The sequence below is a fragment of the Aulonocara stuartgranti genome, assembly GCF_965226115.1.
Source record: "Aulonocara stuartgranti genome assembly, chromosome: 16".
Taxonomy (NCBI): Eukaryota; Metazoa; Chordata; class Actinopteri; order Cichliformes; family Cichlidae; genus Aulonocara; species Aulonocara stuartgranti.
In genome coordinates this window covers 20,439,915-20,451,972 of record NC_138952.1, presented here as the reverse complement: position 1 = coordinate 20,451,972, position 12,058 = coordinate 20,439,915, and the positions used below count along the sequence as shown (strand labels likewise).

Below are 12,058 nucleotides of genomic sequence, written 5' to 3'. Positions count from 1 at the left end.
CTCCATTATTAACTTTTCCTTTAAAGCATTCACGATATCACACAGCTCTCTGCAACAAATGACAGAGGATCTAAAACTGTCCAAACCCTCCTTATTTTCTCACCACCTTAAATGGCTAATCGCTCCATGAGAGGAAGTGAGTGTTAGATTGCTAGTTTTAGAAAGATCCACAATTCTCAGATGCGGCCCTCTTAACTCAAGTGTCCGACAAGTGTAAGAACAAGTGGTTTACTCCACCCCCATTCACTTTGTTTTTAGCACTCTGAAGGAAATGAGCAGCTGCTCAGCCCTTCTGAACTTATCAGCTATAATAAAGGAATGAAAGAAGAATGGAGGGAAGGAATTAAGGGTATAGTACAACAGCTAAGAAGAAAAGAAGGAAGGAAAAGTGGTGTGAAAAAGGGAGGTAGGAGGAGAAAGGTTAAAGAGTGATTTAAGAGCAGAAGAAGAATGGAAAGATGGTGAAGTTTAATGTTAGGGAGTAAATCATTTAGAGCATGTAAACACTGAAGTCTGCCCTCTTTCTCTGACTCCCACAACTGGACTCAGATACTTCAGTTGATTCAGTCCCTCTTCTGTTACCCTCCTCGCTTGTTTTTCTTGGACACGTTTTTCCTGGACTCATTTCCTCAGGAGTCGCATCCCTTATGCATGATACCCCGGAGGGAAGCGGGGCCCGGTCTGTGGACAGGGATGAGGGGCTCTGCTTGGAGGACAGAAAGGGACCAGGAACTGGATACCCTGAGGAGGAGTCAGGCAGAGTAAATAAACATCTGTAGATGATGTTTAGATATCTATTAACGTATGTTTGGATCTCCTGGCTGCAGTCAGGGAGGTCAGCTTTTTGTAGCCCCTGCTGGAAGAAAACATCCTGCATCTAAAAAGCCCTTATGGCCACTTTAGATGAGAGCGGTTTTAAAATGATGCATTAGGAGTTAAGAAAGGGTTCACGTGGTGCAGCGACATGTGAAAAAAACAAAACAAAACAAAAGTCTAATGAGGTCTTTTACATGAGAACGTTACAAGCTTTGCTGCAATGGAGACAAGCCTCCAGCCAAAATTCAGAGGACATCTAAACTCGAACCCTCATGTTCTCAGCTGGTCTCCGTGACTCATCCTCTAAAAATGTCTCTTACGCTAAGACAAAGAAATGAAACAGAGGGATGAATACAGATGACGTTCGGAACATCGGTCATTTGTTGTCATTTGTTTTGTTTCTCATGGCTCCTCTTTGTTCAGGACAGAAGACCAGTTTACATTTGAATTAATGTGTTTAGACTCTGAGATAATTTCTGCATGCACATGGGTCCCTCTTTTGCTCTGCACGTGCATGCAAATGTGCCAGAGATCTGACAGCATCCAGTCCATACAGGGTATTGCTAATGACCACTGGTTAAACTGTGTGAGTGTGAGAGAGAGCTTGCATGTGTGCTAAAGGGTGTATGGTGAAGATCAAGACTTGAGAGAAGAGGAGGGGGGGGATCTCAGGCTGAGAACAGAACAGCCCAGACCTTGCGCTATCCCAGGGGTCTCAGGGGCCTGACACCTGCGCCATTGCCTCATATATAAGGAATGAAACGTCTCCAATCTGCGGTCCAAGCTTCGTGTGTGTGAGCCAGACACAGCTGCAGTCTGTGTGTTTGTGTGAAAATGCATGCGTGAAAGAGCAATATTGGGTCTGCAGTCTTAAACGAGGTGTTGCCCTCACCTCAGAGATCAACCACCTGTGTGTGTGCGTATCGTGTGTCTGCCTCACTCTGACCGCATGTCTGCCACTAATGAGGTCCATCCTGGGTGTGACACCCCTATAATCCCACTGTTACATTTATCACTATGATTATAATGCCATTACAGCTTCCACACAGTGGACTTCCCAAGGTGCACCATGTGTGTATAAAACTTTAGAAAGGAAAAGTCAATTTCCTCAGAAACGCTGCTGTCTGACAACGTCTAACCCCAGGGCACAAAGTTATGTACAGAATATTTAATTATATTTGCAGTCTGAGAGGCCACACGAGCGATAATAGAAGCAAGAAAGTTATTTTACCCCAAAGTTGACATGACTGATAAATAAAACTGATAATAAAACATATTACTGAGAAATCAGGTAGGGTACAAACAGCAGTCATAACTTCTAATTCTAACCAGCGCAGGAATGATTGGATGAACATATCTGTTGCTTGGACAAAATGGGCATTTTCATGATGCTCTAACAACATTATCTAGGGGGGATGCTAACATCTATCAAAACTCATAGTTATTAAGACATTTAATGGAAAACTGACAATGTCTGCTACACTACTCTGGTATACTCGAAATGTTTTCTGGTAGGTCTAAAGAGGAAACTCTATCGAATGGCCATATTATATACTCACCAATCACTTTGTTATGTACACTTGTTCAACTGCTTATTAACTCAAGTATCACATTAGCCAATCACATAGAAGTAACTCAATGCATTTAGGCTTATAGACTCGGTTCAGACTACCTGCTAAAGTTCAAAGCGGCAGAAGGTTGATTTAAGTGACTCTGAATATGGCTTGGTTATCAGTGTCAGAGAGGCTCACACCAACAACGGCTGGTCAGAGTAATTCTGAAACTGCTGGTCTACTGGGAATTTCCCACACAACCATCTCTAGGGTTTACAGAGACTGGCCCAAAAACGACGAAATATCCAGTGAGCGGAAGTTCTCTGGGATTTAATGCCTTGTTGATGCCTGAGGTCAGTGGACAACTGCCAGATGTGTTTAAACTAATAGGAAAGAAACAGTAACTAAAATAACCACTTGTTACAGCCAAGTTATGCAGAAGAGCATTTCTGAGGTCACAACTTTGAAACAGGTGGGCAACAGCAGCAGAAGACCACACTGTGCCACTCCTGTCAGCTAAGATCGGGAAATTAAATTGAGGCTACAGCACAGGTTCACAGAAATACATGCATATATGGATAATAGAAGATTAGAAGATTTGAGAAACGATGGCTGACCTGATGAGACCCTGGTGCTGCTGCAACATTCGGATGGTAGGATCCGAATTTGGCGTAAACAAAATGAAACCAAGGAAACATCCTGTTTTGTATCAGTGGTTCAGGCTGCTGGAGGTGTAACGATGTGGGGGATATTTACATGGCACACTGTGGGCCCCTAAGTACCACCTGAGAATCATTTAAACATCACAGCATACCCAGGTATTATCATCACAGTGTACCTGTCTTCTGATCCTGCTTCCAGCAGAATAATGCACCATGTCACAAAATTCAAAACATCTGAAACTGGTTTTGATGCGTGGCAGTGAGTTCACTGTACTCAAATAGCCAACACAGTCACCAGGTCTCAGTCCAGTAGAGCACCTTTGGGATGCAGTGGAAAGAGAGATTCACATCGGGAGTGCATGTTATGATGGGCTCATCCAAGCCAGTGAGTTCAAAGTGAAAGATCCCAGGTTTGATCGCCAAAGACAAAATCCCTGAGGGTCAGAAAGGGTACTTGGGATAGAAAGCAAATATGCTAGCTTAGCAGTCTGGTTTGTGGACAGATGCTTTCACGCTGTGTGGTTCCAGTTTTACCTTTTTTTATGGGACCACGAAAACCAACTTTTTGAGCACATCAGCTCTTCGTCAGACTGGAGGACAGATGCTCGCAACTTCTTCTGTCTGAAACAATATGTTTGCAACTTTCACGATTTTTGTCTACAGTAAGAAACATAAACGTTTGCTCACATTTGGAAGTCTCCCGCCCCCGTTTGAGTGTTTTTTCATGATATTTGGAAACGTGTGAGTCCACTCCGAGCCAGTAAAATTGACTGTGTTTATTGGATTGTGCGTCCACCTGCTTTAGATCTCAGAGAACAGAAGGCGGGCAGGAGGAGGTTGGAACTGGCACAACTATTATCCCATTAGCTGAATAACACCACTCTTAACTTTTGTTTGGCTAACCAAATCTACAGTTAGACAAAGAAAATCCTAAAAATAATTGTTGTAACCTCTGTGTATTGTGTGTATGTTTTAGCTTAATGGATATAGCATTTTTCATAAATGTTATGAGTGCTGATGAATAGTTAAATACTAACAAAAAAAGACACAGAAATAGAAGGTTCCAGATCTGCTAAATTAGATTTATAGTCAAACTCCCAGCTGTGATCTTGGCCTTAGCTGACGTGGCGGTCAGCCAGTCAAATAACTATCAGGGATACCCATGTAATCCTCAGGGTCTCATTCTGCACCTGCAAAAAAATTTCCAATTGGCTGAGCCCAGAATCCAATTTGAACTGAAGAATGGAAGATTTTTTTTCTTTCTTCATTTTCCCACGTGGGAATCTAGCACCCGCTGCCATTTCAGCTGCATTTGGTGGATAGGGCAAAGATCCATGCATGTGTGTGTGGTTTACTCACTTAATAGTTTATTGCATAGGTTTACGGTAAATTATAGCAATTTGAGAGCCTGAGTATGAGTAAAGGATGGGAATGTACCTTGACCTTAGGTTATAGGGGGTGGGGTGGGGGGGTGGGGGGGGGGGTGGGGGGGGGGGGGGAGTACTCATATATTACACAACATTTACACTGCGATGTGGGGCCAAATTTCTCACATCTCTGGACATGTATTTGTCTTAGAAAATGCTGTAGGAATAAATATGAAACTACTTGGAGGAGATCTAATAGTTTCCTCAGCAGCCCACCCCCAGTGTAGGTTTCACAACAAGGCCTGATGGAGAACACATGGCATCGTTGCTGTGACCCAGAAAAACTGGTCACATTTTTCTTACAGCCCTGAGACCTTTCATCGCCAACCATAACAATTCCTGACCCCGCGTTCCTATCATGAGATTGCAGTCCAGACAGATGTGATCGTGGTGCGAGTCTGAATGTCCTTTTCAGTGTAACTCAGCAGGGGATGGACGGCACCGGAAAGTGTCCACTGGAAAATAATTGTCCCAAAACTGGTATGAGGCTTATTTCAAGACACAAAGTGACTCTGATGTCCAAAATTTTAGAAAAAAGGGTGAAAGTATGCTGAAGTTCACAGTTCCAGCAGCAACATGAAACAGAATATCTCAAGGTAATTTGTCCTTAGGTATACTCAAACCATGTGTTGGCTGGTGATAACACAGTCAAGCTACAGATGGCAACTAAAAGAGCACTAGGAGGGAGTGTCTTCTTACCAAGGCCAACAACCTATAGTGAAAATTAATTTCATAAGACTGTGATTTCCTTCCATGATGAGGAAACATGACCTTTGAATGAGTTCAATTTGCCAGAGGTTTTATGCATATGTCCAAATAATTCCTAATCCTTCTGTTGTTCCCTTCTCATGCCGTGTAGATGGACTTTCCAGTGATGACAGAAGAATTTACTTAATTTCTTTAAATTTATTGAAAAAGTGAACTTTTGAATTCAGACTGAGGCAGAAAAAAGCAGGATTTCTTAGCTTGTTTACTAAATACACTCAACAAAAATATAAACGCAACACCTTTGTTACTGCTCCCATTCCCCATGGGATGGACGTAGAGACCTAAAATTCATTCCAGATACACAATATAACCATCCCTCCCAAACAGTGGTCACAAATCAGTCCAAATGTGTGGTAGTGGGCACATCTGCTATATTGAGATAATCCATCCCACCTCACAGGTGTGCCACATCAGGATGCTGATCTGACATCATGAGTAGTGCACAGGTGTACCTCAGACTGCCCACAACAAAAGGCCACCCTGGAATGTGCAGTTTTGTCTCACAGCAAAATGCCACAGATGCCACAAGCAATGAGGGAGCGTGCAATTGGCATGCTGACAGCAGGAATGTCAACCAGATCTGTCGCCCGTGCATTGAATGTTCATTTCTCAACCATAAGCCGTCTCCACAGGCGTTTCAGAGAATATGGCAGCACATCCAACCGGCCTCACAACCGCAGACCTCGTGTAACCACACCAGCCCAGGACCTCCACATCCAGCAGGTTCACCTCCAAGATCGTCTGAGACCAGCCACCCAGACAGCTGCTGGAACAATTGGTTTGCACAACCAAACAATTTCTGCACAAACTGTCAGAAACCGTCTCAGGGACGCTCAACTGCATGCCCGTCGTCCTCATCGGGGTCTTGACCTGACTCCAGCTCGTCGCCGTAACAGACTTGTGTGGGCAAATGCTCACATTCGATGGCGTCTGGCACGTTGGAGAGGTGTGCGCTTCACGGATGAATCATGGTTCACATTGTTCAGGGCAGATGGCAGCTGAGAATGTCCCAGTTCTTGCATGGCCGGCATACTCACCGGACATGTCACCCATTGAGCATGTTCGGGATGTGCTTGACCGGCGTATACGACAGCGTGTACCAGTTCCCACGAATATCCAACAACCTCGCACAGCCATTGAAGTGGAGTGGACCAACATTCCACAGGCCACAATTGACAATCTGATAGACTCCATGCGACGATGTGTTGCACTGCATGAGGCAAATGGTGGTCACACCAGATACTGACCGGTTCTGGGTCCCCAGACCCCCAATAGCGCAAAAAACTGCACATTCCAGGGTGGCCTTTTGTTGTGGGCAGTCTGAGGTACACCTGTGCACTACTCATGATGTCAGATCAGCATCCTGATGTGGCACACCTGTGAGGTGGGATGGATTATCTCAATATAGCAGATGTGCCCACTACCACACATTTGGACTGATTTGTGACCACTGTTTGGGAAGGATGGTTATATTGTGTATCTGGAATGAATTTTAGGTCTCTACGTCCATCCAATGGGGAATGGGAGCAGTAACAAAGGTGTTGCGTTTATATTTTTGTTGAGTGTAACTGCCAATAGCAGATTTTTCTGTCCTGTAACAGAAGTTACTACGGTGGCATATATTGTTTCCTGCAACTGGTCCGTCAGGGTTATTGCTTTCCCAGAAACACTTCCCTTGTGCTTTTGGAAATCTGTTTTTTTCCTATTTCTGTTTTGTTTTTTCCTATTTCCGTTGCTTTTGCAGCGTTGTTCTTATTGCTGGTGTTTTCTTAAGCTGCAGTCTGTTTGGCCTCTCAGGGCCACCGTAAGTTACTATGTACATGTGCTCAAGAATAAAAGCTGGTAAAGCTTCAGGACAAAGTCAAAAATGAACACTCTTGCTAGAACACAAGGAAATATTTCTTCTTGGAATTTAGTACATAGTTAGATTTACTACTGAAAGGTAAACTTTTCTGTTAAGATTGGACTCTTTCTCATCTTATCTGTGTTTATTAGTATACTATATATAGCTGGTCACTAAAATAAAGGGGTTAGATGTCCTTTATTTTATGTTTTTCTCCAAACGGTACATTTTCACTCCACCATCATGGAAACAAAGACATGTTTTTTAGGTTTATGGGTGATTCTGAATTGGCTGTAGGTGTGAACGTGAGCCTGAATGATTCTCTGTCTCTCTGTGTTAGTCCTGTGATTAACTGATGACCTGTTGAGGACGTACTCACACAGAAATGACTGAAATTAAAGTTATTTTGGTCCCTGCCCCCCCCTTTTTTTTAAAGATAGTGGTTTCAAAATAAGTAGCAAAAACCTCCCTTTTCCCACATTTGCTGCCAACTGGCGAGACTCAAGGAGGACTCTGTCACTAAGGAATCAATCAATATCTTCCTCACTGCAATACTTTTTAATTTATACAGGTATATGAGTAAGTATGTGTCAGTGTTGATGTTTCGCCCTGCCTTTATGTATGTGCACAGTATGTGTACACGAGGCCCTCCTTTGTACACAATAGACATCCCATTCCTAAAAGCAGTTATCTTCCCAAAACGTGAGAGTGAGACACATTTTAAGGCTCCTAAAACTGGACCCCGTCTGGTTAGAGGACAGCGGGTCAGTAAAAAAACAAAAAAAACCCAAGAAGGAGACATTTTTGTTTTTGCAGACCCAGAGAGAGACTTGGTTAGAAAAATATGATTTGATCTTGTGATGTTCATTACGTGAATTATAGACCGCATGTTTTGTCCTGTTCGTTGTCCATCAGAGTTCTCTTTCTGCGGTGAAAGTTCGGATAGCTAATTCTGAATGAAACCATCATTTAAAAACTGCACTTTGTTTTTACTTGCCTTACCCTTGTCTAATGTTAAAATTTCTTTAATGACCTGAAACATTTAAGTGTGACAACGATGAAAAAACTGGAGTCTGGATTATTTTGTAACCATGTGTCAGCTACATACAACAGGTGGTTGTTGTCTGTTTGTCAGGCTCTTTCACACAGGGCACTCGCAACCTGTGATCCCTGCTGAATTCCTCTTTCCAAGAATCTTAGGAAAATAAAATCCTCCCATCCAAGAGTTTTAGTGATAGCAACAGGTTTTTGCTTCCCTCCCCTCCCATCTACTGCACCATTACTCCACAGTTAGTAGCTCTTTCTTTGACAAGGTCAGGGCCAGTGGAGAGGGACTGCGGGCATGGATGAGGCTCCTGATTGCAGGTTTGAGGAAAAACTGCCATTACAAATCATGTAAGAAGCTACAGCATGTTACTAATATATACTGGAAAGATGCCTCTGCCAGTAAATATGCTCACTAACTCACCTCCCATATCCTCCTATCATTTAGGCAGTCATGTTTGATCTGTGTTACTGACCACTGCTGAAAAATTCAGCTCTGAGAGCTCAAATAGAGTTCATAATTATGTAAGTTCAAGAGTTTATTCTGAAGACAAGGTGCAAGAAACACATCCTTGCTTTTACCATGAAAGTGTGTGCAAATGTCATGATATTGAGGAGTCACAAAATGATGATGACGCCTGCAGCATTCCTGTCAGTGGCCATCCCTAAGCAGACAGGAAAGTATAAAACAGGCTCGGGTACTAGATTAAGAATGTAGGTATGCACTTGTTTTCATGGAACGAGGAAATCTTAACCATTTATAGATGAAACCAAACAGAGACCAACTTGTTCCCACCGACACAGAGGGCGTCTATATTAAAAAAAGATCAGTGGACTGTCATTGTGCTCAGTTTCCTCAGAATATGTCATTTCCTTTCCTTCTTCAACGCATAACAGTGTTTCTTATGGTGGAAAGGACACCATGTCTCCCAGCATACTGCCTCTAATGGTTTCCAAATCGTGGCTTGTCTTTTTTTTCTTTTCGATGCACGTGTTTCTCCATGTTCATCCCTCCCAGCACTAAACATATAAGTGATCTGTTAAAAGTGAGCATGTGTGTTCAGTTTCTAATGTCATCCTGGTTCTCGAGGCATTCAAAACCATAAAATGGATTCTTTATAACCCCAACTAGCTTGCACAACTGCTTACACCTTTATTTGATCACACTGTGATTACACTTGTGCTCATGTTCCTCGGTTATAAAGCCAAGTCTTGGGAATTACTTCAAACGCTTTGCGGTCCTAACTTATTTCCTCATTACTAAAATTTAGGGTACTTATTTGCCAATTTTATTACCATTCTCATGACTGGAAATGAAAAAAAAATCCACTAATGACGCAAAAGAACAATGAGGACTTTTGGAAGCACGCCGTCTCCGCTCTCAGAAAAGCCCTGAAATTAGCATATTTAGTCTAACCCAGAATCTCTTTCATTCTTTGAGTCGCTCTCACGCTCTCTCTGTCTCTCATGTCTGTCTGAACTTTAACTTTATTGTTTCCCTTTTGCATTGCTTTCATCTTCTGTTTTTATCTTAAAAGATAGCATCTAAAACCTCCATTCTATCTGAAGCCGCCAGATGGCGATAGTTATGGTTGGAAGAAGACTTTTGCTCCAAGGGTAAACGGTTTTCTGATGCGACTTAACACTTTCCTGCTGAGTTCATGGGCTCAGTTATTCATTTTGGGTCATACTGAATTAAATATTAAGTCGGTTTTTATAAATTTAGTCAACAAGTTTTAAAATATGAGGATTATGTGAGGTATAAAACACACACACAGCATGCAGTTTCACAAACACGTCCTGTGGCGTACAAACGTTACCGAAGTGAGGCTTTGGCATTTGTTTAGTCCTGTGATGAAATCTGAGATTCAATTTTTATTTTCTTAAAACTAGAACACAAACAACACTGATGTCACAGGAGAAGTTGGACAAAAAATGATTCTGCTCCACTAACGCATCATGTTGACGCAAATGGCCGCCATTTCTCTGTTAACAACCATTGTCCAATCGCGACAGCTGTGTGAAATCGCAGCCAAAGCAGACAGCTGCACAGGATGACTCGGACCCATTCAGTGAAGCGCTCTTCTCCATGACTTGCCTCAGGGGGACGTTTTCAGAAGAAATGTTTTTGGAACGAGATGCAGGAGGGAGAAACAGATCTGAGGGGGCCTACCTACGTTAGTTTCTAGTGTGTTCATAGACAAGTGCAACAACTGGGGTGAAGCAAAAACCTCTGCAACATTTTGGATGTGTTACAATATGTACAAAACTCTTCGAATTTAGGAAATTTAAGCTTTAAATATGCACAAAACAAAAACAAGGACAACGTAAAATGCCTGTGTTCTTGGAAGTGGAGTCTAGTTTCCTCTGGCTTAGAGACCGCTTGTCTTTGGCGAATGTTTGTGTAGTTCATCTCTCGCAGACCAGGATGTCTGATCTGTGATATTTTTTCTTGTTTTTACAGTCGAAGCACAAACTATGCCAAGGAAGGAAAACAACTCACTGTCTTAGCACTTACAGCAGCACTGGACAATGACAGTTTTTTCCTTCGCTCCTGGTTGGCACAGTAAATCAGTGAAAGACAGGAGGAAGCCAAAGTGGTCTGCTGATCGTCAGACTTATGAATCCTTCAGACGCGGAATGTGGAAGTTCCCGCTCTGGCTTCTTACAGGCTTTCCTGCATCCACAGCAAAGGTCAGACCGACTGTAAAGCTGGTCTGGTAAATTCTTAGTGGATGCCAAAGTCAAGTTGCATGAAATTCCTGTTGTCAGGTCCTGTTGTCATCTCCCTCAGGAGGTGTTCTTTCTCGCAAGGGGGAGGTTTTACAAGTCTGGATTTTCAGTAAATGGTCTTCACCACATCAGAGAGCTAAGCTGGGACGTTTATGGATCCTACGAGCAGTCTTCGGAAGAACAGAGAAACAAAAGGAAGCTGGCCAGTTAATCATCTGGAAAGTTCGTCTTTGAAATGCACAAAAATCCGAAATGTCTTTTGAGTATTTAAAAATGCGTTCATGGGCAGGATGGTGTTCAGGGAGAACTTTAACAGGGGGGTAAATGAACATTTATGAACTTGAACACACTTGTGTCGCTATGATGGATGTGGGTGAACAGAGCCCAGGACAGAGATTTGAGTGCACATCTGTGGTTAGGTGAAGGAGACAAAAACACTTAACTGAGATGGGGAAATACTGTGGTTTTGTTAGTAAAATGATCTCAGGTCACAGTTCTCAACCAACAGATCCTTGTTTGAGGATCTCCGGATGAGCTCAGTATGTAACTAAGATTTTAGAGGAATATATGTTGATTCCTCTCTAAGCTTGTGGAAGCTCAGATAACCCATGAAGCATATCTTTACATCCCACTTAATCCAACTGCTTTATTATTAAAAAAAACTTTTTTGCAGAACAAATGAAATCACGTCTCTTTCAACACCCAAATATGTGTTTTCGTTTGCTGTGGAAAGTAGACGCTGGTTTTTTCAAAGCACTGATATTTTAAGAAGGTAAAGCCCCTGGTGTAATAATCAGAAAGCCATCTGATGATTTGTGCAGCATGTGTCAGAAGCAAAAACAGCATTTAGTCATGCAGAAACCCCTGACACGCTCTGAGCGTGTTATCTCAATGTGTTTAGTCTATGTCTGTCTCTCTGATTTAAAACCCTCTCTCATTTTTCTCTTTTGCTCTCCCTCACTTCAGACACTTCTTCTTCCTCTCTGACCTTTTCTTTCACAGAGGTTAATGATGTGAAATTCAACTCTTAGACTAGAAGAAAGGGTGATAAATATGTCAAACTAATGACTTACAGCAGTGCGATCCTCCATACGGTGAAATAGTCTTAATAGACTGATTATCTGATATGTTAACTTTGCATTGTTGTGACACTTTGATTCCCCACAACATGACTAGAAGGCTATGATCGGGCATGACACTGATGTTGAGTTG

At 42.5% G+C, this 12,058-nt stretch overlaps 1 protein-coding gene across 2 annotated transcripts in view; it reads right to left on the bottom strand.

The window, feature by feature from the left end:
• Window positions 1-12,058, bottom strand: part of col4a2 (collagen, type IV, alpha 2) — a 69,028-nt gene that overhangs the window by 33,555 nt on the left and 23,415 nt on the right. The gene's annotated exons all lie outside the window — the stretch shown is intronic.